The 25,411-nt window shown below is 43.8% G+C and overlaps 1 protein-coding gene across 33 annotated transcripts in view; it reads left to right on the plus strand.

Moving 5' to 3' along the window:
* The first annotated feature begins 4,833 nt into the window (after positions 1 to 4,833).
* Positions 4,834 to 25,411, plus strand: part of LOC126044551 (endonuclease domain-containing 1 protein-like) — a 175,487-nt gene continuing 154,909 nt past the window's right edge. For 28 of the 33 annotated variants that reach the window (XR_007507707.1, XM_049814349.1, XM_049814377.1 and 25 more), the window contains exon 1: positions 4,834 to 4,956. The gene's annotated coding sequence lies outside the window, so the exon portion shown is untranslated. Of the gene's footprint in view, positions 4,957 to 5,175; positions 5,266 to 5,498; positions 5,581 to 5,951; positions 6,166 to 14,084; positions 15,006 to 18,679; positions 20,929 to 25,411 lie in introns of those variants that run through there. The other 5 variants (XM_049814355.1, XM_049814351.1, XM_049814350.1 and 2 more) reach the window with 5 other exon arrangements.

A 25,411-nucleotide genomic window follows, 5' to 3' on the forward strand; every position in this document is an offset into this window, starting at 1 on the left:
CTGACAAGCTGTGCTAGCTCTAAGAACAGCCCGACTGGGCTCCTCTGCCATGGTTTGCTTTGGGAGTGACACAAAAGCTATATCCTTCCCCAAAACTACATAGAGGCATTCCCAAGTACCAACTTTTCCCTTGCATATGGTGATATTCCTTAAACTCCTCTACCGTTTCGCTTTGAAAACTACGTGTTCCCTGAACTGTCCTGGATCCTCTGCTTCTCCGTGATATCCCTTGCCTGCCAGTGGAAACTATAATAGGCAGGATACGGCAGCACTGTGGCTCGGCATAGCTACGTATAGATTAATTGGCTGGTACATACGGGTTGGGTGGCTGGAAGGTGGCTGCCAGCTCTGATGCCTTATGGCTAAGTTCTGCTTCAATTTCTGATCCAGGTCTCTCCCTCCTGCCCGGGTTCAATTTGCAGGAATATAACTGTCTTTGAAATATCTGCTTTCTCTCAAATTCATCCAAAATCCATTAATGGGTTCAGAAGCTTTTGGGAGAGAGGAATGGACACATAGGTGAACAGAAAAGCAGCACAAGCAGAACCTTTATTTCCTTAGGGAGGCAGCCTAAAGAAATATAAGCATTTATTTTCATTTGTTGCTGAGTTTACGACCCACACAAATAACAGGGAAAAGCGAGCAAGCAGCCGACTGCAGAATGGGAACAGGGAAAATGACTCAGCAAGCTTGGCACCGATCTGGAGAAAATGCAGGTACATTATAACCTTGCTCGAGCATCAATCTCATCTGTGACATGACGTAGAAACAACAGCTAGTGTAGGTATTTGCATCCGACGGAAACGCTCCTTCTGATAAATGATTTAACTCTGCTCTCGCAAATGGTTAGATACAGGAGCGGAGCAGGTAAGAGGCTGCCTTTATATTTGCTGGCAAGGGAGAGAAAACGTTCAATGAAAACCTCTCATCGCTTTTTAAATATCCTTTTTTTTTTCTATTATCAGTTGACAAATAGCTGCTGAATTATAGCTTCATGCTTCGTTCATGTCATTTTCCTAAGATCAGTATTTCCTGCTACATCACCTTAGAAACTCAATCAACAAACACTCTGCTCTACATGTAAACAAAGCGTTATTTTACCCTATTTCTGACAGCAGCCAGTGTTTTAGAAACCAGAACATTTGAGGTTCTCTGGGCTATTTGCCTCAATTTCACAATTTGGTTTTGTTTTTGAGGGCCTGTCAGCATTGTTTATACCTAGATCCGTTTGAGTAGCAATGTTTTCGTGTGAGTGGCAAAGGAAATATATTACTGCAAATTTCTTTCTGGCATCAGACTTTCTTCTTTTCTCTGAAGAATCTAAATGAAACTCCACTCTCTAACACATGGGAACTAAAGAGTGAAACAAATTAGAAAGAGAAGTGAAACGAGAAGATCCAGTTTCAGTGACAAAAATGAACAAAAAGAAGCAAAGACAACATTGACAAGTAAGCAGGACCATCTCCAAAGCTCAAGCTGTAACAAAACCCAAGAGCGTTATCTCTAACAGAGGAACCAAAGTACTCTGCCGGGCCCTTTAACCATTTCCTTGTGGAATAGCATCAGATCCTGTCCTGACCCCATGACAAGGCTCTTTTTTTTTATTGTGGAAAAATAGGACCGGAACCCTATAAAGTTTTCTTACTTGCTTTCACAAGACGAGCATTTTCCAGGTAGCTGCTGCGAAAACACAGCAAATTAATCCAACAGCAAATGGAGGATTTTATTTGGCAGTTTTAAAAACCTGCACAGGAACCCCAGCTATCGAGCCTCCTGTGATCTGCCACAACACAAAGACAGAGTCCATCAGTTAGGGATTAATTTTAAGGCAGATATTAAAGCCTGTCACATGACGATGGATTTTCCTATACGTGCACTTCAATGGGATGCTTTAAATCCTGTGCGTGTGCGTGTATATGCGCGTGTATATGCACGTGTACGTGCACGCCAGCGTTTATTCAAACCTTTTTCATTCACAGGCAGACAGAGCCTTAGGCTTCTTCAGGCCTTTCCAAGGAACATAAACTTGGGAAGGGAGAGAGAGAGGAGTCACCTTTAAGCCTCACATTTTTGAAAGTACATTTCTGAGGGAAACAGGCTCAGGTGGAAGGAGCCAAGATCGTAAAGATTTTATAACTAACATCAGTTTTTAAGAGGAGGCAGAATCCCTGCTCTTTCTTAGTGCAAGACCTCCTTGCATGAATTTAAACCAAATTTGGGAAAAAGCACCCTTTTAACAGAATTGCATCATTTTGCTTTTCTGCTCGGCTGTAACCTAAAGCGTCTTGGCTTGACAAAATGAAATAAAGCAGTGTGACGATGAGCTGTCACTGCTGCCGCCGCCGCTCTGCCTCCTGCAAATCTCCCAACATCGTGCACCGATCTCCCCATCAGAGCCCAGAAAGGGAGCGATGCCTTCTCCTTCCAGCCTAAATCCTGCGCCAGAGAAACTTACCCTTCGGCTTTGTAAAACACGGCTCGGGTTTGCAGCAAGCGGCTCTGCCTGAGGTGCCGTTTCCAAGGGTTGGTGTGGCTAGGTAACTCTCTTCCCATGACACAGCAGAACAGCAACAGCAGCAGCAGCAGCAGAGTAAAACAGATCGGTTCTGGCAGTACTCCTAGAAGACTACTTTATATCCCAGCTCCAGCCTCTTTCTCCTTTAAGGATGATCTGAAGAAGGGAATATGGAAATAAAAAGAGGCTTAGCAAAGTAGGGAAATAAGGCCCAGGGAGATGGAAAGTGAGGCATGCTGGAGCTGGACTCCACGGCAGTGGGACAACCTGGATAAAATGGTAGAAAGGAACCCAGGGGTAAAAATCCTCCCCCCCCCCAATTGCATGGGAGAGGACAGATAAAGTGTAGGCTGGATATAGGGAAGAGTCTGAGAAGAAAGAAGGAAAGGAGAATGAACTGTTCCTCACTTGGTTAACTCTTTTCAAGCTAAAACCATTAATAATCTCTAGGAAACTCCTGAAAAATTTGAAAAATAATACTAGAGGTATCTGAAACACCAATCTGTTACTTATACAGCTCACTGCACGGGCACTTGGAAACAAGTGGGATAGAGCACAGGTACTTCAACTCCAAAAGCATTAGTGGGAGAGCGAAGGGAGATTATCTGCCGTCACGGCCAGGATTGGGCCTGAGCCATTTTACCTGGCGGCTCCGGTCCCCTCCCGTGGCTGACAGTACATGTGACGGGCATCGGCATCAACCCCGCAGACGGTAAAAAGGTCATTTATATGAATCCCTTCAAGAAAACTCGTTGGGACGCTGAAAAAATTAAATTCCAAACTTAAAATTTATTGCATCTGTGGGTCATGCTTTAATCTGCCGAGGGGCTGCGATTTCCAGTGGAAGCCGTAAGGCAGGAACGAATGTGGCACGCTTTTCCTCCTTCAGTTTTTAACAGCAAATCCCCCCGCCACAAGCTAGCCCCTTGAACCTTGCGCTGGACCACCAATACCAATGTGATGCCACTGGTTCGGGCGCAGAATTCGGGGACCTCCCGCAGGAACTGTGCCGCTGCCTTCCATGAAGAAAACCCCAAGAACCCCCTTGCGCATCGCCAGCCTGGCAGAGGTGCGGCGGTGGGACCGTGGAGAAGGTGAGCTCTATCTCCCTCATCCCAAATCCTGGGGGCAGGAGGAAAGCTGGGAAAAAAAAAAAAAACCAAACCAAAAACCAAGAGCAACCCACTTCAGCACCGCAGGCAGAACAGCAGCCTGAGGAACGCGGCGCTGCCCGCCCGGCCTGCCCGCACCCCCGGCCGCAGGCAGGCGCGGGGGGACGACGACACCGGAGGGACCGAGTTCTTCTCAAAAGGACGGAAAATACCTTTATCTTTCTTTTCCTCTTCTGCAAGGGGTGGCTGTTTGTACAGGCGGCTTGTATGGTTGCAGTGGCAAGCGTACATCCCTAGAAACGACTCCTTCCAGCATCTCCGTACTACAACCTCCTGTAGAAAACCGACGGTACTACAGGTTAGACCGGTCACTCATTTCCCCGACAACCGCCCGAGTTAAAAAACCACGTTCGCGACCGCCGCGTCTACCCCGCACAGCCGCACCGACGGCACCGCTCACTTCTCCAGCCTCCTCGGTCCGACACAAACAAGTTTGGTTTTGTTTTTGTTTTTTTTTTTTTTAATTTGTTTTGGGTGGGTTTTTTTGTTGTTTTGGTTTTTGGGTTTTTGTTTTATTTTTTTTTGCCTTGCTTCCGCGTCCACCACCGCGACCGCAGCCGAGCCCCGGCTCCCGCACCCTCCAGCAGCGGGGTCCATCCCCGGGCCGGTCGGGGAGCGCAGCGAGCCCAAATTTCCCGTAACGATCAGCGGTGCAAGGGGCGGGGGGGGACACACACCACACACCACCAAAAAAAACCCCCAAAACCAACCCCCAAACCCAACCCTCGTTAATAATAATAATAGAACAAGCAACCGCAGCAACTTGCTTGGACTCGCCGAAGTGAGGGCGGGAGGTGGGAAGAGGGCAGCCCCCCTCCCCCGCCCGGGGGGGGGGGAGGGCGGCAGCCGGGGGGTTAAGGGGGAATGGGGGGCGACCCGGGAGGGGTTCGGGGGTGGGGGGGTTACCGGCGGGTGGCGGTGGCGTCACGTGAAAGTCCCCTTTAAGTTTCCATAGAGAGGCCTCCGGGTGTCACATGATGGACATGATATAATGAAACAACATTGTGGGGAGGGAAGCATTAAGGGGAGTCCGGGGCGGCGGGGAAGTGGTGGGGAAATGGTGACCCCCCCCCCCCCTACCCCCCCCCACCACTCCGCCCTGCCCTGCCCCGCCCCGGCCCTGCCCTGCCCGGCCCCGGCCCGCCCGCCCCTCCGCGCCTGCACCTGTCTCAGCGCCCGGCAGCGCGGCGGTTTGTGGCAACGTTCCCCCCCCCCCCCCCCCACCACCACCACGAAAAAGAGGGAGAACCAGCGGGGCTGCTCTCGGAGGTAAGTTACCGGCAGGACTCGGGTGGGGGGGCTGCCCGTGGGGTGTGTGTGTGGGGGGGGGGGGGAAGCGGGTGTGCGCGGCGGTCGCGCCATGTTTGCGCGGCGGCGGTGTGAGGAGGAGCTGGGGGGGGTTGAGTGTGTGTGAGTGTGTGAGTGTGTGTGTGTGGTGGTGGTGGTGGGGGGAAGGACGGACACGGGACACGAGCGGGGGAGCCGCGTGTCCCCGCGGAGCGGCGGGCGTGTGCGCGCCCTCCCGCCCTCCATGTCCGCATTCCAGCTCATGTTGCGCAGATAAAATTCAAACTTGAGGTAAACACAAGCGGCGGGGGGGGGGGGGGGTGGTGGTGGTGGTGTGGTGGTGGTGGTTGGGGGGGAGTGTTGGAAGAGAGGCGGGGGAGGGAGGGAGGCTCGCTCCATCCCGGCTCTCACCGCCCCTTCCCTTCCCCGCTGCTTCCCACCCCACCCGCCGAGCCCCCACGCACCTGGCTGCCAGCGACGAGCCCTCCGGCCGGCCGCTTCGTAGGGGCTGCCGGCGCCTTTCTCCTTTTCCACCCCGGCCCCGGGGAAGGGGGAGAGGCGGGCGTGCCGCCCCCCACCATCTTCTCCACACATCGGGCACCCCTGGTAGGAGACGACAAGTGAGGGGAAGGGGGCGGGGGGGGTTGCGCGGCAGGTGCGCGGGCCCCTGTCGCGACATGGGGGGTTTGTGTGTGTGCCTCTCGCGACGTGGGGGAAGGAGCTAAGTGACAGCCGAGCTGCGGTGAGGTGGGGGGGGGGGGAACAGGACTGCGCCGTGTTGTTTTCCTGGCTGCGTGGGTATCCCGAATCGAGCAAAAATAACAACAGTTCCCCCCCCCCCCCCCAATAAACCCCCTCCCTCCCAACGCCGGACGGGAGGGGGGGGGGCGGTCCGCATTTCCAAGTGCGTATGGAGAAAACAAGATGCGGCCGCGGGAGGGGAGGCGGCGGGGAGGGGGGGGGGGGGGTGTGGAAGGCGGGGAGGGCCGGGCCGCGCCGCCGCTCGCCAGCCCGGGTCCGTGACACAGGCGGTGCCGCCGGCAGCGGGTATATTTAGCACTTCCACCCCCCCACCCCCCTCCCGGCGGCGGAGCCCTCCGCATGCTCCGCGCCCGGTGCGAGCGAAGGAGCGAGCGCTCCTTGGTTGATCGAGGCGGGCCGGCCGAGGGCAACGGCTGTGCCGCCCCACAGGTGGGTGCGTGAGGAGGGAAGGGGGCCCCCCCGGGGCGAAGCGTTCGCCTTGAGAGGGAGAGCGTTGGAGCGGTTCTGTTTTGAGGGGAAGGGAGGAGGCGGGAGGTTGCTGAGGGGGGGGGGGAGACGTGAGGTGAGGCGCTGACAGGGCCGGGGGGGCTAGGCGGTGGGGTCCGGCCCCGGGGGAAGAGCGGCCGTGGCGGGGAGAGGAGAGGAGATTTCCTTGCGTGGCGCAACTCGGGGCTGTTGCGGGAGGGCGGCCGGCAGGAGCTCGGGGGTGGGATGGGATGAGATGAGATGAGGGGCCGGTTGTGCGGCCATGGCTGCTGCGAGGGGGGGTTGGCGGCGTGAGGCGGGTGTGAGGGTGAGGTGGGGGGGGGGGGGGGGGGGGGGAGAGGAATGTCTCGGGGCCGGCGGCTTCGCTGAGAGGCGGGAAGCGCGCGCGACCCCTTCGACGCGCGGCAGCGGCCCCCGCCTGGCGCCTCCTCGGCACTACTGCACCAAGGCGGCGGGAGCGGTGGTGGCGGCCACGCCCACCGCGCCCGGCGGCCAATCGCCGCGCCGCTGGCGGCCGCCCCCCCCTCCCCGTCCTCACCCCTCATTCCTCCCCCCCCCGTCCCCCCTCCGGCCCCCCCACTTCGCCTTCCCCACCTCCTCCTCCGCCCGCCCTTGGCAGGGCGCGAGCGCGGCCCGCGCCCGCCCACCCGCCTGTTTGTTATGGTCGGGGCCACGTGCCGCCGGCTCAGGCGGTCACGCGGCCGGGCCTCGCGCCGCCCCCCAGCCGTCGCCCGTCGCTGCCCGGGGGAGACGCGGGGCGAGGGCGCCCGAGGGGGACTCGGCTCGGCTCGGGTCTGACAGGGTGCCGGGCCTGGTTTGTCGTTCCTGGGGACGGGGTGGGTGGTCCTGAAGGCCTTCTGCCCGAGGGGAGGTGGCCGGGACCCTCTTGCTGCTGGCCCCGGGGTCTTGGCCGCCGTGCGGCTGAAGGGAGAGGCCGTTGGGGCCCTGCCCCGTTAAACCCTCTGAAGGGCCTGTCCCTGGCTAGCAGGGTCTACTCGTGGCCGAGCCGTGACAGCCTATCTGCGGCTGGCTCTAGCCTCCGGAGAGGGAGGTTTTTCTCTCCGGAAGAGAGCTGTTTATGCCCAGTGATTTTTTTGGTTGTTGTTGTTGTCCTTTTTTTTTTTTTTTTTTTTTTTCCCCTCCTCTCCCTTCCCTCCGTGCTATCCTGCATAAGCCACAGCAGTAAATACGTATCTGCCTAGCCCGGCGTTGTTAAGGCATGCTGCTTTATGTAGGTAACACAGGGGAACGCCGCGAGGATCGCGTTTAGCTATCGGTCTCCTGAGCCTGAAGCCTTGAGCCTATTTATAGGTAGGTTGGGCAGTCTTTAGCGTGAAGGACTTGTGCTGCGTCCGAATCTGTGGTAAAGTGAGGTATCTTAAATGATGGTGTTTTGTTTTCAATGAATCTTTGTTTCTGGAAATAGGGTTTTATGGAAAGCTCTGGAGGAGTGGTTGCTAATAGGCTATATGGAGAAAGACTAGTCAGTTTGGAGTTGAGAAACGTAATGCCATTTTAATGTAACTTCTCGGATAGCAGAACAAACAGTAAGAGGATACGCAGTTCTAGATTAGTGGCTTTCAGCTTGCAGGCGGTGGACCCCGGCCGTCTGCAAACAACTTACCCGGGGTCGGTAGGAAGCAACAGAGGAAAGGACATCTGTTTTCTCTAGGCTTATGTTCATTATACAGATTTCTGCATCGCTAACTATTCTGGGGCTGACAAGCTGAAAAAATACGGAAGACTGCTATTCTAGATCGCTAAGATGTTTTGGTTTAGAACAAGTGGAGGACGGGTGGAAAACCCCCTTGTATCTGTGTGTTTTGTTGCGTACGTTCCTATTGTGCTGTTTAAAAGCTTAAAATTTCGTTCTATTTCTAAGAATTACATAACCATTGATAACACTGTGACTCCCAAATAGCCTTAAAGAGTTAAATAACAGCAGATGAACAAGAATAGGTCAAGAAGAGGAGAGGTGGTTTTATAACTGATGATGAGGATGGTGCACAGATACTTAAAACTGCTTTGGAGGTGCACTAGAAAGGAGTCTTCTGTTACTAGTAGTAGGATTTTAATGCCCTGTAAATACAGAACATGTGAAGGAGGGTGGAAAGATAAGGTTCACAGTTTTATGCTGGTCTAGTCCGGTAAAGGGATCGGAGATGGTTTATGATGCTTCATGTGCTCTCACTTCTGTTCCATCGTAACTTTAGCAGTACAATTTTCTGCATCTGAAATGATGAGAGTTTCCAGATACTGACTGGTGTTGATGAGGAGGGAATCTGCCCTTAAAATAACACAAAGGGTAATGGCTCTGAAACCAGTGAGGATCTCTGTAATGGTGAGAGGACTGGGGTGGTAATTGGCTGTATTTGGCACATGCTGTGGAGAGCTGAACTTTTGTGTTGACTATAGGAGTAATTTGAAACGGTGTTACCTACAGAAATAAGGTTTATTCAACCTGGGTAGTATACTTGGTTTGTACGGGCATAACTGCATATCTCTGGTTTGGTTTTTTTTGGGGGGGAAGGAGGGGGGAACCCCAACACTACCTTAAAATAGGAAATTAATAGGGAGCAGTTGGTTTGTTAGAGACTTGAGAATACCAGGAGGTGTGCAGTAACAGAGCGTGCCAGCATCTCTGATTTTTGGGTGTACGTGGAATTGCTGGTGGAATTGATGCACCAGGAAATTGCTTTCTCTATTGTTGTTGGTGAGACGCAGTTAACGTGAAATGAGCCCTTTGGATCCCATATCCCATTTCTCTTTAATATAAGTAAGATCATTTATCTTCTCAGACGGCCAGAGGAAAAAATACTTCATTTTGTAACTTTTAGTTCACCTTCTCTTCAGTTGCTGTCTGTTCATGACAAGGCGCAATGTGTGCAGTACACTGTGTTCTGCAGAGCTGTTTTGGTGACGAATACAATGTATATGAAAAAAGGTCCATGAAAAATGGGTATTGTGCCAGTTCTCTCCACTTTATGTATAAACAATACCCATTTATCTCTTAAAGAGGTACTTAAAGCTTCATTTTAGGATCTAATTCCTTTCCAAATTTCACTGGCAAAAAGGTCACTTTTTTTATTCTTCGTGAGTACTTAAAAAGCATCTGAAAAGAAAATATCTAAACTAGTTAGTATTGGTTTTGCAATAGGAAGTAATGAAACTGTTTTTCTGTTTTAATAAAAAGGGGAGTTGTGAACTTCTAAAAATGTGTTCATTTATGCTACTAGTAGCCTATTATATGGTTAAAATTAAGAGGATCTCTTTTAATCGAGGCTAGAGTTTTTTTCCAATTGCTTTAATCACGTGTTTATTTCTTTTATATTTAAAAATTAAAACATGCAGTCATGTTTTTTGTCCTCTCATGTGTAGTGACTAGCTGTAGTTGATAATGCTGTATTTGCACGGTGTTTTTCCATAAACATCTTGCTCCTGGAATTATTGGTTGTACCAGAATGTGAGCTTGAAATGCTGTAACATAAAGGGTAAGAGTACTTGCAAACACGAATGCTGAAATACGAAGTTAAAAAAAAAAAAAATCTCTCCCCGGCAGTTCTTTCGGGTCAGTTTGATGATAATTTTGGATCCTGACTTGTGGCTTTCTAAATGAGTGGAGATGGAATTAAAGGGGCTGCAACTGTTTGTCACAAATTTAAACATAAACAGTTTTTCTTTCGGCTTTGGATTTCATGAAAATACAGTATAAAATCCACTACCTTTTTTCAGTTCATCTAGATGCTGCATCTCAGCCAGCAGATGTGGCATTGTTGTCCTAAGAGCGAGGCTGGGAATCTGAGACGTTTGTTCTGAGTTTTACCATTACCAAGGTCAGAGATTTCATCCTTTGGTAGATTCCTGACCTGGGCACTTAACACTTGCAGGGGGTCCTAATTCATTAATTTTCATGAACTATCTTGAGCTCTAGAAGGAATGTGTTAAGTGTCCCCAGCATCATGCTTCTTCACAGACATAAGTTTGGAGATCTCTGAAAGACTGACATCTATATAGCAAAAATATTAATTGTGGTAGTAAAGCAGTCAAGCTGAAAATGTTTTATAAGTTTCTTATATAAGAAAGTGATGTGTCTGGTAGGACAATAGAAAAGTGATAATTGTAATGATATGCTTGTATTGATTAAAACTATTTAATATGGACATTGAAGTTTTGCTATTGACAAAGGTTTCTTGTATTAGGAGCTCTGCACTCTAAATGGGAAGTTTTGTGGATGAGGGGAGATGGTACTATTGAATTAGGTTTCACAGTAAGCTGAATCTCAGTGTTACTTGAAAACTATTTTTTCATAATTATGAAGCATTAATGAGGCACTGCTGATGGTGAGGTTTGTTTTTTTTTTTTTAAGATTCTTGCTAGGCTAGAAATTCATTACTAAAGCATAAACAAAAGAAATTGAGAAACAAATGGTTTAAATGGCATTTATAACACTATTTGTAAGCTGTGATTTTACAAACACTCCTCTGAGTGCTTAAGGAGTAGGTCCTGTTGAAGAATGTAAATTGTGCAGTTGTGTAGAAAGTAGGCAGAGTTGGTAAATACAAAGATACTAAAACAGTCATAATATTATTCTGTCTTATATTTCAAATTCTTACTCTATTGCAACGAAACCCATGATGTGCTTACATGTGAAAAATGCTGTACAGTATTCTCATCTTCACAGAAAACTTCTGAAGTCAACGTGCTAGTAATATCGAGATCCCCCCCCCCCCCTTTGTGTCATCCGACAAATGGTCAGAAGCAGCAGTTAGTTGCCTGGGTGGGAAGATGGGGTGGGCAGAATGGGGAGAGGGAAGCCTGGTAAGCATCGTGCTCTACTTCACAAAATGTAGGTATTTTTGCCCCCCCCCCCGCCTTTTCATACAGGCACATGCTGATTTGCCTGTGTGCTACACCAAAATATAGCAGTATGAGTGCAGCTACTGTAGTGCTGAGCCTGAAGTAATCCTTATTTTTTTCATGGTGCTTATTAGCTTAGGTTGAACATTGTCTGCAGAACTTCTCCCAATGCAGGTGGAGCGAGTTGGATCTCTCTGGAAAACATACCCTGAATCTGGGCTAATTCTTTTTCCATCTGTGTTGTCATCAGGTATAATGTTGGTAGCATACACATTTTTAGAAAAGAAGGATGATTTTTGTATTCATATAGTAACATTGTGTGTGGAATACACAGAAAATGTGCTAATTTGAATAATACCTATATTATGTTCAGGTTACTGAATTCTAGTGTAATTGTAGGAGCTTCTGCAGACAGAATTGTGAAATGAAGGCAGATACTGGCTTCATAAACTACAGTGTGTAGAGGAAATATGGTAGAATTGAACTGTTGTTCAAATTGTAGCCTATTCAGAAAAAAAACCCCAAGCATTTGCTCCGTTTTATCTTGGTTACTATTTGTATCAGCAAAGTAAGGTGTTTCCCAGTGGCTAGATACTGGGTGGTTGGTGGCAGTTCGTCCAGAAGAGATGTGTTTGAAGCTGAACATACCTTTGTGTTTGATTATTGGAACTTGGGAGATTTCTTGTTAGCCGGCTAGTGTAAGCAGCTCTGAAGTCTCCTGGGAGGGAGATGCATCTAGCCCACAGTGTTTACTTTTAGCAGGAGGAGAAATAGGACATTTCTGGCTATTGTCTGGATGTGTTTTGTAAACTGAAAGCACTGTTAACACTTCTAACAAGCTGTAATTGCTGTATCATTGTGAGTTCTGCAGTCTGGCATTTAGTGTCCTGTCCGCCCCCCGCCCCCCTTTTTTTTTTAAAAAACATAACTTCAAATGTTAATTTGTTAACATCTGCTGTATATAGCTGTATCATCTGTAGTTCTTGGGAGATGTTTATATTCTAATTTCTGTGACTTCGTGGCAGTGCCCTAGGGTCCCAGGGCATTCAGGATTGTGTTTATCCTATTGATAGCGAACAGGATTCTAAATCTGTGAAAAGCAATAGGTATTTTTTCTTGGCGAGATGTACGTATAGAAAAGGTATACGTAAGAAAAGCTTAAATGGAGCAGCAGTCTTAAGCTCCTGCAGTATGAAATACTGCTTGTGTTCCAAGTCAGCTGTCGGTGATGTTTCGATTGCATGAAGCATTACGCTTATTTGAAAGAGGCTTTTAAGTGTAGCACAGAGATGTGCGAGTGTCGTTGCCCTCTGCCGGAGGCAGTCAGCAGTACAGAGCTGTGTGCTGGGCCCGAACTGCCAAAGCTACCCGAAATTGCTGTGCGGGCTCTTGGCTGGCGTTCTCTTCCTTGCCTGTCGCTCCAGCTTCCTTGTCAGCTCAAGTTCAAAGATACCGTCTTTCTTCTAGGGCTGTAGCAGTGGCCCCTATTCAAGCCAGATCGTCTGTTTCTTCCTCTTTCCTTCTTATCTGTGTCCATGAGCATCTGTTCAGTGAAGCCTTGTAGTTGTTTGTGTAAACATAAAGCCAAACGGTGGATCAAGCATTACAGGACCTGCTGCTTCTCCAAAGATAGTTGTCCTGGAGCCGCAACTAATTCTGGTAGCTTCGATGGAGAATTGTGCATCTTTCCCATAAAAAAGGAAATAAAAAGGGTTTAATCTTTGGATTGTTAGCCCTGTCTCTTTTTGATAATTCAGAGATACCTGTAGTACAATATTCACCTAGAAATCAGTATTTTGAATGTAAAAGACACTTAAATTTGATCAGTGTTCACCCAATATGGAACAGGAGTGAGGTTGGGCTAACTTGATACATGTGGTTTCACTAACTCACTAACACCAAAGGTATCTGCTGTTTTGATAAACCTGTAGTGTAGCACAACTATTTGAGTGTGTGTGGGGTTTTTTGTTTTGGGGTTTGGTTGGTGGGTTTTTTTTGTGTGTGTGTAGCTTAGGAAAATGCCTTCTTTTTGGTTTTCAAGAAACTGCAGTTTTCATATGTTGCTGGTGTCGAGGTTAAAGGGAGTTAACAAGGACAGAGTTCAGCTATACTACTGCAGTGAGAGTTCGGTGGGAGCCTCTGTTCTCCCAGTCCTTGTTAATGGAATTGCTGATGTTCATGAGGAAGTCCTTGATAAATATTGGAGGAAAAAAAAAGTCAGAGATGGTGACTGGGGAGAAGTAACCATGAATTGTGAATTTAAATGTGATTTACTAAGTAAAGCTGTAATACTTAAAAGCAGTATTACTTTGGTAATGAGTGAGTGACACCCATAAGCAGCAATAATTTGTATGGGAGACCAAAATTGCTTAATATAGCAAATGAAAAAACAGTGGTAGGGATGTTTGATGGGTTAACCCAGGCCCCTAGCACTCTTTCAATTACAGAAGCATGGCAAATAGATTCTCACAGGGCAGCCTGGGTGGCAGGATCTAATCCTCCGCTACTGCAAGCAAATGTGCCGTATGGCTTCTGCAACAGTTTTCAGGCTCCAAACTGAAACCTTCATTGCTCCTCTGAAAAGGCTGTTCCACTGTCTGATTTCACTGATTTTAGTTTTCAATTCTAGCGCAACTGTACACAGCCAGCTTACATTCATTTGTTGTACAAATAGTGTCCTTCAGTGTAAATGCCTCTTTCTCTCTCCCTTGTGTTTTGCACATGCTGCATCTGCAGATAGCAGTTATGTTCATTTATAGCCTTTATTTTGTTGTAAACCAGCAGTTCTTAACTTTTTTCATGCCCTTCCCCCTTTTCAGGATGTATTGCATGCTCTTGTAATTTAAAGACCACTGGTTTAAAAAACAAACCCTTCTAGTCTTTTCCTGTAAAGCAAACTTCATGTTCCTGTGGGTAAATTTACATTTGAGAAGGTCTGTGTAACATTATTCTCCTGGTTGCTGGGTCAGGTAAATATTATAAATACAATTTGTTGTATCTAATGTTATCCTGGTCATAGTCTCTGTAGGATATATCTGGTTGTATTTATCCCTTTCGTTGATGTTTTCCTTTGAAATTACAAAGTACTCCTATTATCATGAACAGGTTTAATTCTGTTCCAGATGCTATGGGCTGATAAAGTAGTAATGCGTCTTCTGGCAGCTTCTTACAAGATCAGTTACCATGAAAATGTTTTTACCCGAAGTATATGAGGTGTACTTTGAAGAACAGGTTTGTGGTGTGCGTACAATTCCTAATAGGCGAGGACTCTAATTTATTTTTTTTCTTATTCTGCTCCTCTAGAAAAGTCTTCCTGGCTAGATTAAAACTGGAAGTCAGCTCTGAGACTTTCAGTCACAGTCTCTTTGGTAGCTATGTCAACACTAATTATTGTATACCTCTAATGTTATCCTACAAAAGAGCGTCTCTTATGGCCTGCAAAGTTTATCCTGGGTAAACTATCCTGGCTTATTTAATTTTCATATTTGATCTGTAAATCTTTGCAAAGATCTCAACCAATGTTGTTAACTGTTCATTGTTCTTTTTAGTAATGTGGGCAGAAATGCATAAGTTTTTGAAAGAGGTTGCAGTGATTCTTTCTCACTTCAGGATTTTTCTGTTTGTCCCATTTTTGAAATGTTCCTTTATGTCTGTGCCTGCTATCAGTATCGGTACTAGGTCTTGTCTTCGGTCGGCTGCTGCCTTGCAGGAAACAAGAGGAGGAGTGAATAAGTCCATCCTCTTCCTGCAGGTGGCATTCACGATTCCTCTGTTTTCTTCAGTTGTTTTTCTGCCTTTCCTGCAGCAAAAGGAGACTTTGCCTATTGGCTGAATGCCAGGTTATCTTTGTGGTTTGGTGGTTCTGGAAATTTAAAAAAAGAATCTACAAGAGAGTAGAAATTTTAAGCAGGGGCAGGCAGCAACAGGTAGGTCCTCTTCATCCCCTCTGTCCTCGCTGTGAGTGGTGGGCTTTTATGTGGTAACCTGTCCTGTTACTATTATAAAGTTTAGCCGTGGTCATACTTGAAGATAAGCTTTCAGTCGTAACGCATGTTTTCTACTCTTCCAGCCCCTTACTGCCACCAGGTATTGAAAGCATGAAGATGAATGCAAAATGCATCTTATGCTCATAGTAGTGTTTAAAGTAATCTTCCTGCGGATTGCAGCTGTATGGCTCATAACATAATGATTTCTTGAGTGAAGAATGGGATAGTCATACCTGTTTTTTCTGTAGACCAGGGCCTCTTAGTAAGTGACTTCACATCCTGTGGTTGTAAGGTATGTGTTTCCCTGGCATCTCCACTCTGTGCACTAGATGGATGGAGGTTTTCAGGATACATGCTTTTAAGACTGACTTTGTAGCAGCATCTCTTGCAGAATTGACTTTGGAATCTAATTTTCCCTGCTAGCATTATTTTAGTTTAAAATGGATGAAGATTGTAAAGATGTGTTTTTCTCAGCTAATCGGTACTCAGCTGACCCCTCTACTTCTACATTCTGTGTCTCTCAAGGGTTCTGTTAAATAATATTTATATTAATAGTACCATCTACTGCTGAATCCCTCCTGTGGTTTGTAAGAGCATATTTAAGTATTACATTATGTTAACCAGCTTCACTGATAGCTCAGGATTCAAGTTGTTTGTATTTGCAATTCTGCTGCAAAGTTCTTAATCTCCTGTGGGTGTTGTAAATACCAGAGGTTGGGACTGCAGAGAAGGAGTCTTCTAACAGCCTGGGCAGCAGGGACTGGGATTCTTCAGCACTGCAGGGGAAGGGGCTAGCTGAAAGAAACTGTCTTGAGATCCATTCAGAGTCAGCTTGCCTTACTGGAGTATTTGGTATATGTGCCTCAGCGTCATCAGCAAAAAGGGCACAGCAGAGGAGGGAGCAAGTGAGTTGGGGCACTGCCTGTGGGCAGCGGTTCCTGAAAGAGGACTGAAAGCATAGAAGCACAGAAACCCGGACTAGGTAAGATTAAAAATCAGAGACTGTGAAGAAGAGACAGATGACTTGACATATAGAGACTGGAATAGGTAAGGTTCTCTTTTAGCAAAGCTTAATACAAAAAGTTAAACAAAAATGTTTCCTCGGTACACAGAAATCAAACTTGAACAATTCATACAACTTTTCTATATTTCATATGGTTATTAGTAATTCATGTTCCTAGTAAATATTATTATGTGGTTTTGCTGACTTAAGAGGCCTGTCAGTTGAATTTTATAAGCTCCTTATTATATTACCTACTTCTTGGGTGGGGAAGATAGCAGTGTATCTGTGTAGGAAGGTATGCCATCCCATACTCGGCTACATGACAAGATAGCGGTATCTGAAGCTCTTGCCTTTGCTAGACTGTCGTCCTACATGTTGAATTTCTGCTTGGATGTTCCATAATCCTAATGATTGGCCATGCTTCCTGGTCATTTGCTTACTGCCCTTTCTTACAAGCACTGGTGTTTGACCTGATTGTATACATACAGAAGGGTTGGTGCCTTTTCTGGAGAGAACCATTGAATTGATGGAGGAATTGACTTCAGAAGTGTCAAGTGCCTGAAGCTCTGGTGCGGAAGTTAGTTCAGGAATAAATCAGGAATCTTAAATTTGGATTTCATGGGAAGATATATCATTGTGCTATCACTAGATTGATGTGTTGGCCCAGGGTAATGCTGGCTTTTGAAGAGCTTATCTTCAAATGTTTAAAAATCTGTTCTTGTGTTTTACCGTAAACTGATGTGGTCCAGCAGTCATCTGGCTCACATACTGGAAATATTTTTTTTACATGACTCATTACCATGCATTTGTAACTATGGTTATTTTCTCTTAAAGGATTTGTTCTTCCCTTCAATTATTGTGATTTGGGGTATTCAGGTTTGACTTATTACCAATGTGGAAATTCCTCCAGGACTGCTAGCTTCTAAATAAATCTTTTAGGCTGTGTGCCCATGGAATTACCAGTTGTCTTATTACTTCTGCATTAGTGTAAATTAGGACTTCAGTGAGGTTATGCTGCCCTACTGCACGTGTAAATGTTAAAACTTATTTTGGGTGTCAAAGCGTTGCTTATAATGTGTTTGGGGTTTAGCTGCTGCTAGAGGTGCTCTGACTTGCTCAGTGCAGTGGCGTATACTTAGACTGATGAAATGAGTGAACTACCACAGCACATTATTATTACTGATAGTTTGGACTCCACGTAGCTTGAAAAAATCATGAAGAATCATTGCCCATGAACACTTGTTCTCACCAAGGTGTGTTCCATTAATAGGTAGTGATCACTTCCCTTTTTTCGTGCATTAAGAATGTTATTCTGTTTTCTCTAAGACATTTCTTTACAATCAGAAGATGTAACGTGCTTTCTGAAGGATTGCATTGCAGTTTTTCTTCATTGTTTTATTGCTGAAGGGGTCATTTGAGATAGCAGAAGTTGCAATTGGGTCAGTTTTGTTCATTATTTCTTCAGTATTTGATATTCTTTTTTCTTACCTTGATTTCCTGGTCTAAGATACTGCTGATGGTGTTTGTGATACTACTGTAGAATTACTGTTAACTTCCAGTACTTTCCATTGAACTGGAAATGGCTTCCTAGGTTTCTTAGTCTTGTCACTTGGAACAGGAAGCCTGATGTTACATAATTGCTGTATAATTTGTAATTTTAAATAGTCAAACTCTTATCTTAAGGACAGGGTTTTTTACTTCTGTTATTAGAGTTAGAAGAAAGGTTCTAACCATCAGAGCATCCAGGGTCTTGAAAGTCTTTGAATTGCCAGCCTAACATGTTAAAGGGCCATTTCATACCCACTTTTTCGATGATAATTGCAGGTTTTGCCTTATGCAGCTCTCTTTGCTCGTGTTCATTCCTCTCATTCCTCTAATGCTTTTATGACCAGGAATTACATCACTACCTCTTCAGTCCGGTAGGCAAACAAAACTTGCAGTCTGTGTTCCCAGTATTGATTTTCCCATTCTGATCATCCTAAACTGTCCCTGCTCTGCGTACTTGGCTCAGAGCTGAGCTGGATTTGCACCTTAAGTTTGCCTTCTGCTTGTGCTGCTGTTAAAACAGCATGGGACAGAGAGTCCCTTAGCATCTCTTAATATCTTCCAGAACATCTGAAGTCTGTGGTGAGTTAGCTTGCTGTGCTGGGCTTTGATGTGTACTGCAGTTGGAATTGTTCATCAAAGCAGAAACATGGTTTAAGAAACTATTCTTAATCATCTTGCTGTTGTTAGCTGCTGCTCCGCAGCTGAGACTGCATGAAATGACTGCTTGAATCGTCCTCCATTTCCTGCCTCAGAAACTTCGTGGTCCTGCCTTTCATTTTGGAACTGGTGCTGTTGTGTGTCATTTCCCAGCTGAGACCAGTATGGAGGCTGCAGGTGCTGCTTCTCTTCGCTTCATTCAGCTGATTCCTGCAGTTGAACAGTTTAACACAAACCACTGATGGAGCAGAGAATAACAAAGCAGGAGCTCATGCAGGCAGGCATCCATCATTGCTGGGAGGCAGCAAGAACAAGCAACCACTTTCTCTCCATTTATACCGGTGCTCCTCTTGTGCTCTTTTCCACTCATGGTCTAGAGTAAATCCTTTGTCTGCTGTCACTGGTCTTGGCTGAGAAATCATAGTTCTTGGTCTAAGACCACTGCTAGTGATCAGATGATTTTTTTTTCTTTTTTTTTTCTTTTCTTTTTAAACTTACGGCAAAGTGGACTAAGTCTGTGCATTCTGGGAAGCACTGGACTCTCAGTTGAAAGGTAGTGGTTACCATCTGTTGCCATTTCTGCTACCTAAAAGCACCTTTCTTTTCATGCTCAAGTCTGAATCCATCTTTCTTAAACAGGGCACACAATAATTAAATGAATTTTCCAGGCAGCCATAAATTGGAGTCACAATTGCTTTATTTCACGGGTATGTCACTCAGATGACCCATGGTCACTTTGTAATGGGCTAGGCTTTTTCCTCCTTTGTAGTTTCCCAATTAAGGAGCTGTTTACCTGGTGGGAATATTTATTATACCCAGGTGTATGACTGTGCATCTTGTGCTGTTGAAATTCATCCTACTGCTATTGTTCCAAGTCTGTGATGTTAATCAAATTCTTTATGTACAGTATCTTGATTCTCCTTTTCTAACTTGCTTCTCTCAAAAGCCATCAACAAAAGCCAGGATTACTGGCACCAAAACTAACCCCAAACCTAACTAATACATTTATAGTTCTGAGCATCTACACTACACTTAGCGATCAGCAAAGACCATGAATAGTTACACGTGGAGGTCTTAATGCAGCCCATGTATTGAAAAAAGTTAGGTTTTTGTGTATTCTCTTTTATCAAGATTCAAAACATGTCTCAGAGTATATTGGTGGATTTAGGAAAAAGCAGATGGTGAGGTCCAGTTCTTCCTGAAGGCATTTCAGCTCACTCGGAGCTATTGAACTCAGTGAAGTAAACCAGCCAGAGAACCTGCTGATTTAAGTGTAGAGAAAGGCAGGAGTTTCTTTCAATCAGTGATGGAAGAGCTGATATCAGAATGGTTAGATTTTTGTACTAGTTGGGTAGAAATAGTGAGGGCTTCAGATGCAAATGTTTGGATAAGTACATTGAAGAAACAGCAATATAAAGAATGGAGAAAGAACTGAGCCTGCTTTAAAAGATGAGAAGATAAACAGAACCTGCAAGCCACATTAAGACATGTCAAACAATGATAAATAAACACCAAAAAGATTCTTCAGTCATTCAACTAAAAAATAGAACAGGGAAGCAGAGCTGTCATTGCAGATGATAGCATTTCAGCATGTGGTTCAGTCCTGTTTAAGTATGTGGGTTAAAGGCAGGATGATTAATGGACACGATGGTTTAGAAATGGGCGCAGATGCCGAAGTGCATGATGCTAAAGCACTGAACTCCACGTGAACTGATAAGCTTCAAAAAAGACTTGGAGAGATACATTCTCTTAGTATGCCTTCAGTAGCCTTCTGAAATGTTAGAAGAGATTAAGACATTGAGCACCTGATAAAGAAAATACAATTAGCTTATCAAAAGTAAATTATGCTAGAGTAACCTGAAACCTGCTGTGGTAAGACCTGCTTTTTCAAAAGTTGGTATTGCCCTAGTCTTTGGTAAGGTTCTTGATAGGAATCTATGTAGAAAAAAACCCTTGCTTAAGCTGTACAAGAAAAATGTGTTTTATAAGAGGACTTGCAACATTGGTGACCAGAGGGGCGAGAAGTAGTGACAAGTAGTTTTGGAAATGGAGGGAAAGGGGTGGGGACAGTTGTTAGAGAATACATAGGGTTTTGGTGATTGGCTTAGTTGTGAGGTGTAACTAATCATCTGCCTGTTAGGGCTTTGCACAATAGACTGAAGATTCAAAATTTTAAAAAAATAAAAATCACTGAAGGTTTATGATATTGGAGAGATTTAATGGTGTTTCACTGCTTAGAATGGCACAAGTGTTGCATCAATGTATATTTAAACCTGTGAAAACCCTATTCCTTTCGTCTACAGTTTGGCTTTCGTATTTGGGAAGCATTGAGTTCATAGTTAATGTGGACGTTAAAAGAGAGTGGTAGCAAGAAATACTGCTCTCTTTCATTTTGTAATTGTGTGGTATTTATAAGAAGCTGTGAGGTCATTGGCTTCCGGTATGAGCCACTTCCTGAAAACCTTGTTTTACATGGTAAATCTAAAATTGTATTTCTTAGAAGAACTCAGCTGTGTTTTGTTTTCTTTCCTGTTGCTTCTGACTGTCCGTCCACCTTACTTCTGTTTCTACTCCAGAGCTTATACACCACTGCAGAACAGGGATACCTTGTGAAGGAGGGTAACGCTGCAGAGGGCACAAGCTGTATTGGAGAAGGTACTGCAGAGAAATACAGTTTACAAAATCCAGTGCAGTTAGTGGTAGCATGGAAACAACTGAAACACACAGTCTGACACGTAGGAAGTATTGAACAGTCTCAAGCTTTAGTAAATTGTGAGTCATGCACTGACAAATGATCCGATTATATTTAAAATAATGAGGTAAAACCAATTTCAGCAAAACTATTTTGTGTTATTTTCCTCTTGAGTTCCAAATATGTAAAAAGGCAATTAGTTTCTTGCAAAGTGTGCTAAAATTAATTTTTTATTCTTTTGAATGCAAGGTTTTCATGCTGTCAGTGGCTTCTGAACTTGCAGGTTTGTAGAATTAGCCGTCAAATTTTGTAAGACATCAAGAATTTGGCAGTAAAAGGAAACAAGCATATATGCATGCGTGAAGAAGGAAAGAAGCAGCCTTACTGATATGATTAAAATAGAGCATATTTATGGATTGTATAACATTATTACATATAATGTAAAAGAGATTATTTCAACCAAAATGTGTTCTTTAAAATGTGGAAATAGGGACACAAAGCATTATAAAATAATTAAACTGTGGCAGGTCAGTGTGTGGAGGAACGAGGAAAAATGAAGAGCATGTCTGAAGGAAAAATGAGAATTCTAGGGAAGTTTGAGACAGTTAATGCATGTGTATGTTTTGTGTTTGCTTTTTTTTTAACCAAGTTGAATGAACTGAAATAACTAAAAAATTGCTGTATTTTTGTTTTTAAATAACATTGTAATCCTAAAATGTGTGGATGACATCTTTGAGGGTTGAGTTTTTGGTTGTTTTTTTTTGTTTTTTTTTTTTTGCGTGTTTTACCTCTTTGCATTAACTGGCTAAAATACTAGTTAAGGCTAATATCTAGGCTAGCAGAGTAAAGACTTAACTAGAACAGCTTTGTAAAGGAGTGCCTTGATTTACAAATTGTTTTAAGTTTTGCAATCTGTGAAGATACAGAGCTTCTGCTGTGAAAATGAGTGTTTGAACATCGTGTGTCAATTTGAAGGTTGGAGATGAACACGAATATTTGTGGTTAATACATGAATTCATTTCAAATTCGGTTATTTTGTTTGATGCTCATGTAAGATATATTGGAACTTACTAGACTTCACAGAAATAATAACAATGGGAAATTCTTAAAAATACAAATAGTTCTTAAATTTACAAACAGTTTTATAATAATGTGGTTTTAGCTAGTCAGCATGCTGTTTTATAATAGCTATAAACTCATTCTATCTCCAGAAAGACATGCTGTCTGTCAACCTATAGTTGGCAACATTCCTGTAAATTTCCATGGTAATTTTAGTGGTAATTAGTATTTGTCAATAGCTTGTCTATCATAAGCCTTACATGTCTCAAACCTCTTCCACCCGTATAGCAATCAGTTTGCAGACTTCTAAAACTACAGTTCAGACCTCAGCTTTGTGGCTTTTATCACCTCTATATGAAGAACACAGGTTTTAAATTTACTTGAGATGCCAGTGTTTGCTGTTCTGTTGATGGTATTTTTTTTTTTCTCATTTTTTCTCATCCAAGTTTCAAACTTGTGGCTGTGGAACCAACATCCTCATCAGTGCTGTTCTTACTTCTGATGTTTATTATTTAAAAACTTGTCTCTTCCTATGAATCTGAAAATAAAGACTACGTACTAAAGTTAGTGGGAACTGCGGGAGTGTGCTTTTGTTTGGGATTAGGCTCTAACTTTACAAATAGCAGGTTCAGCTTGTGTCTTAATAGGAGGCATTAATGTGCTTGTTCCGGTGTCACGATGCAATTGCTGCATTGCCAGGACTATCACCATGTGACTTTGTTTTACCTATGTGTGCTTCCATTTGTTAATTCTGAAACATTAATAACTGATACAAGTTACCACTTTAAAGGACTGGCACCTTTGGGACTTTAGGGGGGAAAACCCCCCTGAACTTGATAGCACTTTTTGCTGTAATGCTTCACTTGCTGATGTTCATAGTGCATGTCTGAGGATCTTGAGATACTGTGTTAAATGGAACACGGTGCTTTTGGTATCTGAGCCTCTTGTTTAGAGGTAACTAGATACCTTGTTGTGGCACTATGTTATAGATATAATCACAGTTCTCTATTTCCTTTTATCACATGTCCTGGGGAGAATACAGTAGCTTGCTTTGCCTTTAGCATGGTGGTAAGAATTACAGACATTAAGACAGTACTTAAGGGAGATACTTATGCTGAAAAGTCATACTGATTGTCGGATTTGAGGTCCAGGTGGGCTTTCCTTTCAGTTCAGTCTGGTAGAGTCCTTAATGACTTTTACATTCCCCTGTAGCTTGGTATTGTTGTTCACCTGAGATAATCTGGGAATTTCTCATTGAATCAATTTTCACCAGTTCTCTGTCCGGTGCATGGTCTAGTCGCCTGACAGGTGAAAAAAAATAATATCAGTTTAAGTTCTTCTGAAAGAGCACCAAGATGAAATGCAATAACCTGTGAAAGAAAAGGATTTAAATTAAGTGACCTAAAGCCTTTGGACTACAGAGTCCTAGTACAGCTGCTTTGTAGAAATGGAGTTGGGGTTGAAGTTCCTGAATCTTGGGTAATTATCACACTGAAAGAACACTGCGTGTTTATTCATATTTAAAAATACCTTGTCTTTGGGTGGAACTTTGGCACATAGGCCTGGCTGAAAATTGTGTTGGAATCTGGTGGTTATTCTGTGTTGCTTAAAAACCTAAACCTTGAACTACTTTGCAGAAGGCTATTTAGCCTTTGTATGCTCTTCTGAAATGTTAAATAGCTTTATTGCTTTTATGTTTGGTGTGCAATAGTTACTAGCTATCTTTACATCTTTATTATATTGCCAACTGTACAGCTAGTGTTGAGTTTGTGAAGATTTTATTTACATGAGTAAAGGTGAGCAATATGTGGCTTGACAGCTGCAATTTCCCTAAATAAAAGTAAAATGAAGTAAATAGTTAAAGAAGAGGAGCTCTTGACTGCATATCACTGCAGTTTCAGATAGTTATCACTAGGAGGACACATAGACCATGATATTAAGAAACTAACCGTTTACCTTTTCGTATTAACTGGTTTGATACTAGGAAATTATGTGTTGAAAGGTTGCCATATAATAATGTGTTAATTAAGATATTTTATTTTACTTGAAATTAAAAGAGAGTTGTGTAATGGACTAAAAATGACTATGATAACATTTGGAAATCTCACGGTGATTACTCTGTCAGTGAATCACAAAAACACTTACTCTTGAGGTCATATGCCAGTCAGTAATAGATGACATTTAGGTAGAAGTATTCCCTTTTTCTATCACTTATTTTACAATTTTGTATTGCAGGAATTCCTTTACATGTTTTTCTGAAATGTTTATGGTGGCTTCTGCTGGCAGGACACAGTGTAAGATGGGTCACTGGCTGGGATTTGATATGGCATTTGCTGTTGTCTTGATTCAAGTTTATTCTGCTAGTGATCTTTTAAAGTGTTTGCAAATAGCTTTTATTTGTCTATATGTGTTTACTTAGATTCTGATGTACAGTGTCTGTATCAGGTTGAGTAATATGGAAATTAGTCTAATTGATTTAAATAGTTTGTAGACTGCCTGTGTTGCTGAGGCATGCTGTTACCTAATAAAGATTTCAGAATCTGACTCTTTCTGTATAGAATAGAATCATTATTGTTATCACACATGCAGACAAAGATGATAACTGAAGCATATGCTTTAAATAAAATGACAGGAGAAAATGAAAAATGGTTTCAAATTTAAAGTTGGTGAAGGATGCACAAAAATAGCACCAGATGGAGAGAAAGAGAAACTAAGACACGGATTATTAAGTGTGATCTCTTACTGTTGTATAGAAGGTAATCTTACAGGCTTCCAGTGTGTGAAATCATTGCGACTTCTGTAAGAGTTGCTGTGTTGGATAGAAGTGAAAATACATCATCTGACTCTTCCAGAGTAATGATCCCTGAGACTACAAGAGAGAGCACAACCCATTCTTAAGTGACTTTTGAAAATTTAGTAGTTGTTTTGCCCCAGTAGATCTGGAGAAGACTGAATGATATCTTGATAAAAAATATTATTTGTGAAATAAATACAATTTTACGTCTCTAGGTTCATAAACTTACTTCAGTGGGAGATATTTTCCTCAATATTGAAGCTTGTTTCTATAGTTTCATTTTGTTAGACTGAACAACAAACCGCTGAATCTGCCACTGATAAAACTTGTGGTCTGGAATTGTTGCACAGATGCTTTATTGAAATTTCTGTGTTTGAACACACTTATTCACCTTCCCCTCACTATCTGTTTAACACAGTGTAATTTTTTCACACATTTGCTGGTACTCACTGTGTTGCTTTCATCCTTACAGCAAAACCTGTTTCTTAATTTTCTTGTGGACTGTAGTTCCTGTCCATCCATTTGTACTCTCTCAGTTTAGTTGACTTTTCTTTTTTTGTGGGAATCAGTCTGTGCATTATAACAAAAACTTA

The sequence above is a fragment of the Accipiter gentilis genome, chromosome 11 (genome assembly GCF_929443795.1).
Source record: "Accipiter gentilis chromosome 11, bAccGen1.1, whole genome shotgun sequence".
Taxonomy (NCBI): domain Eukaryota; kingdom Metazoa; phylum Chordata; class Aves; order Accipitriformes; family Accipitridae; genus Astur; species Astur gentilis.